Here is a 5143-nt window from a genome sequence, read left to right as displayed (position 1 = left end):
ACTAATACTTAATTGGGATTTACTATATGCAAAGGGTACTGTGTCAAGTCCCTTGCAGGGATCATCTCATTTAGCCTTGGCAACTATCATTATTTCTTGTTAATGAAACTGGCATTCAAAGAAGCTAAGTAGGAACAGTCTATGGTGTGTTGTTACAGTATTTGAATCTCACATGACCAGTTGTGTAGCTTGAGTCCTGTATTTAGCAGCTTGAGAAATACACTGGTCACATGGACATGTGGTCCCAAAATACCAAAAGGAAGAAGAAATAGAGGAGAAAGGATCGTGGCAAGAGCATGCCGTGTGTGTGTGTGCGCGCGCGTGTGCTTTCTTGTTTTCTCTCTTTCTTTCTCCAGTGAATGTGTGCATTCTCTGGCATATTTTTTAAAAAATAAAGAAAAAAAAAACAATAAAAGGAATTAAGTCTAGGTTGCACAGGACCTACCTGGTGGAGCTAGAATTCAAGACTACTATAATCATACTCTGTTACTCTATAATTCAATACTTAATCACCATAATAAACTGTCTCATACATTCTTTATATTTACTAAAGTAATTATTTTTTTAAAAAATAATAATTTATTTACTTCCACTTGTTATTATTTTTTAATTTGACCAAGCAGAAACAGAGAGAGAAAGGGAAAGTGAGAAAGCAAGCTTGATGGTCTGGGACTCAAACCGTGGGGAATCAGCCCCTTTAGCCACCATGTCACCTGTTGGGCTCAACTCTAGTAATTCTTACTTGGGAGATTTGGTAAAATAAATAGGTTTATTAACTTTTATTTTTTAAGAGAGATTTTTGCCATAGGGCACATATGCTTGCTGGAGAGAGAGAAAAACAGAGAGACAGAAAGAGAGAAATCACCTTGCAGGGTGGATGGTCACACCACAATCCCTTCTCCATTCTCCTCTTTGTGAGTTTCAAGTTACAGTATCCAAGACTCAAACTGCGGTTGGTCATGTGAGAGTCCAGAAAGGTAACTATTAGGCTATTTGCTGGTCCTGACCTTTTTCTATGCTTAACAGAGAGAGGAAAAGAGAGAGAGAAAAAACAGAGAGAATGAATGGAGTGCAATTTTTTTTCTCTCCATTTCTCTATTCTATCAGGGACTTAGAGCACACACACACACATGTCCAGTGTGTTTCTTTAAGCCACTGGGGGTCAGGATTTCAACACAGTTGGTCAGGTTGGGATCCAGCTATCCATGAACAACATTTAACTGTTGTACTATGAGGCTGGCTGGGGGAGAGTATCTTGGGTTCTGCAGAAGATACAGTTTTCCCGGGTGACTGTCACTAGATTGTCACTTAAATTACCACTTCAGGAGGCCAGCCAGGTGGTGTGGTGGTTAAGGCAATAGACTCCCACAAGGTCAACTGCAGTTTGAGTCCTGGACCCAGCAGCTTGAAACTCATGGACGGACACTTGTGCATGTATGCCCAAATCCCAGGAGGAGAATGGAGGAGAAGGGATTGTGGTGTGGTCATTCCCCCTAGGTCATTATTTCTCACTTTGTCTCTCCGTCTCTGTTTCTCTCCACTAAGCACATGCCCTGTGGCAAAAACCTTAAAAAAATTACAACTTTAGAAAAGCAGTAGTTTCTTTTTTTCCCCTCTGTAGTGCTTGTGGGCCTGCAGGTTGGCTGCAGCATGGGATTTGTTAAAGTCGTCAAGAATAAGGTCTACTTTAAGAGATACCAAGTGAAATTTAGAAGACGACGAAAGGGTAAATCTGTTTATTATGCTCGGAAATGCTTGGTGATCCAAGATAAAAATAAGTACAACACACCCAAATATAGGATGATAGTTTGTGTAACTAACAGAGCTATCATTTGGCAGATTGCTTATGCCCATATAGAAGGGGATATGATCGTCTGCGTAGCTTATGCACACGAACTACCAAAATACGGTGTGAAGGTTGGCCTGACAAATTATGCTGCAGCATACTATACTGGCCTGCTGCTGGCCCGCAGGCTTCTCAATAGGTTTGGCATGGACAAGATCTGTGAAGGCCAAGTGGAAGTGACTGGAGATAAGTACAATGTAGAAAGCATCCATGGTCAACCTGGTGCCTTCACCTGCTATTTGGATGCAGGCCTTGCCAGAACCACCACTGGCAATAAAGTTTTTGGGGCCCTAAAGGGAGCGGTGGATGGAGGCTTATCTATCCCTCACAGTACCAAACAATTCCCTGGTTGGGATTCTGAAAGCAAGGAATTTAATGCAGAAGTCCATCATAAACACATCATGGGCCAGAACGTTGCAGACTACATGTGTTACCTAGTGGAAGAAGATGAAGACGCTTCTAAGAAACAGTTCTCTCAGTACATAAAGAACAATGTAACTCCAGACATGATGGAGGAGATGTATAAGAAAGCTCACACCGCTATATGAGAAAACCCAGTCTATGAAAAGAAACCCAAGAAAGAAGTTAAAAAGAAGAGGTGGATGGGAACCAGCAGTTAGCGTAATGGCTATGTCACTGGACTCCCACATAGTCGACTGCGGTTCGTGTCCCGGACCCGGTGGCTTAAAACTCACACCGGGTGCGTGTGCGTGCGTGCCCAAGATCCTGAGAGGAGAATAGAGGAGAAGGGATTGCAGTGTGACCATCCCCCCTGGGGAGTGATTTCTTGCTTTCTGTCTCTATCTATCTCTCTGTCTGTCTGGCGAGCGCACGTGCCCTATAGTGAAAAATCTCTCCAAAAAAAAAGAAGAGGTGGTGGAATTGTCCCAAGATGTCCCTTGCCCAGAAGAAAGATCAGGAGGTAGCCCAGAAGAAGGCAAGCTTCCTCAGAGCTCAGGAACAGGCTGTAGAGAGCTAAACCAAACAATTTTCTATGACTTTATTCAAGATAAAAGATAATAGGGAACCAGCAGTTAACGTAATGGCTATGTCACTGGATTCCCATGTAGTCCCCTGCGGTTCGTGTCCTGGACCCAGTGGCTTAAAATTCATGCCTGGTGCGTGTGCGTGCATGCCCAAGATCCCGAGAGGAGAGTGGAGGAGAAGGGACTGCGGTGTGACCATCCCCTCTGGCGGGTGATTTCTCGCTTTCTGTCTCTATGTCTCTCTCTGTCTGTCTGACGAGCGCACGCGCCTTATAGCGAGAACCTCTCCAAAAAAAAAAAATGATAAAAGATAATAAACAACAGCAAAGCAAAAGAAAAAAAAAAGAAAAGCAGTAGTTCAAGTTGTTACAGCCATTTAGCATAATTCCTTATATCATTTTAATTTACTTGAATTGGGCTAAAAATAGCTTTAGAAAGCAATATGTTTTATTCAAAAGTTGACTAAAAATATCTATGTGCCTACACATATTGAACATTTCCAATAAAAAATTCTTTGTTTGAATGTTCAGAGAATTAAAACCTTTCATAGTATTCATCATTAGGAGTGGAAGCATTTTATCCTGGGTCTTGTGGAGATCACAATGTAGTAAAAGATGCAACATTCATAATGATGCTAGGAGACAAATTACAATGATCCTGAAACAGGTAAAGAATAATCCAGACCATAACCTCCAAACCATAATTAGTAGTTAATTCTAAATAAGAATTGCAGGCTAGACATGCAATGGGTCTTCAGAGGGACTATGGATCAGTCTTACCCTTGACTTAAAGAGATTATGTAGATTTTCTATATTGGTAGGCCTTGAGAAATAGGGTAGAAATGTGGATATCCCAGTTCAACAAATAACTTGAAGGTAAATGTCACATCATGCAGATTGACTAATATTAGTTGCTACCACACACACGCACACACACACACATACACACACCAAATTCCAATTAATTAACACTATAAAACTTTATCATTCGTGTACCTCATGTAAATTTAGAAATAGGCAAGCTCTTCTCTTTTTATAGTTACGCCATTGACAGTGTGTAACCTCCAAGTATATCACTTAAGGAGAGAGTGAGAAAAAGGAGGCATAACAGTGTTTAACTTCCTTAACCTAGTAATGACACATGTCAATTTGTTCATAGACTCTTGGCCAACACGTGTCATTAGGGATGTCTCTCCTTGACCAAGTATGGGGCCATCACATACTCCGCACTGTGAATGTACAAGCCTCCACTTGCCATTTGGTCTATTCAAGTTTGCCCTCAACCATTTCCAGCTCAAATATTATCCTGTAATTATTCTGTGTGCACTGCCAAGGGTATTGTAGAGGACACAATTATTCAGTCTTAGGGCAATCTCGTCTCTTAAACTACTAAGGATATTATAATAATGGATGAATTGTTTGAAAATGACTAACATTAAATGAGCTCTTTGTCCTAGGTTCAAATTTTGAGATAGTAAACTCCTTTGAACATATTTCTGATTTTAAGACTGATTTGCTTTCAGTCTCACCTGGCTCTTACAGGCTAACTGTGCTGATATGATTGTTTTTAAAAATGTTCACCTGTGAACAGATCAGACGTTTCCTAGCCTACTCCCACTTACTAGGTAATCTCCTACTTGGTCAATGCACAGAAACAGCAAGTTAAAAGAGAAGAGGGGTCCTCTTCCCCAGAATTTTGCCTTACCATTTGGGCATAAATCACGGAAGATGAGGCTGTGTCTTATCCCATTATACTCTTGATGTCTTTTTTTATATCCCTCTGATAAACAGAACACAGATAGAATTGTTATAGCACTGTCAAGGTCAGTGTGTTCGGCAGCTGACCAATCAGCTTCTCCCTGTGTATTTCTAAAAACATGATTTTTTTTCCTAAATTGAACTGTATAGACTAAGTTAGCTGAAGTTTATTTCATTTTATATCCTTGCTCTGAAAAGTCAGGTATAAGTGAAACTTTATTTGAAATGCACCAGGGAAGCTGGCTATGTAAAGAGACCTTAGGTTAATGCTTTTATAGTTTAGATAATCACCACTGCATCACTTGGGAATTTTATAAATTAGCTTCTGAAAGCAAGGACTGCCTGAAGTGAGTTACCAAGAGTTCCATGATAATTACATTTCTTTGTTGTACCTGTTCTGATATGCATGAGCTGACTTAAATATAGGACTTCTCTCTCTCTTCAGACTTTTCTTACCTTTTTTTTTTCTCTTACAGCTTTACTAGTCATTACTATTACTTTATCACAATGTTTGCCGGAGTGTTTTGATAATTATATTCACCATTGGGAGAAAT

General features: G+C 40.3%; 1 pseudogene; it reads left to right on the top strand.

Annotated features, from left to right (window-relative positions):
- Positions 1-1650: 1650 nt before the first annotated feature.
- LOC102496942 (60S ribosomal protein L5-like) lies at positions 1651-2825 on the top strand (annotated as a pseudogene).
- The last annotated feature ends 2318 nt before the right edge of the window (positions 2826-5143 follow it).

Source organism: Tupaia chinensis, unplaced genomic scaffold (assembly GCF_000334495.1).
Source record: "Tupaia chinensis unplaced genomic scaffold, TupChi_1.0 Scaffold000199_1, whole genome shotgun sequence".
Classification (NCBI taxonomy): Eukaryota; Metazoa; Chordata; class Mammalia; order Scandentia; family Tupaiidae; genus Tupaia; species Tupaia belangeri.
The sequence above is the reverse complement of the archived record's forward strand: the minus strand, read 5'-3'. Positions and strand labels throughout refer to the sequence as shown.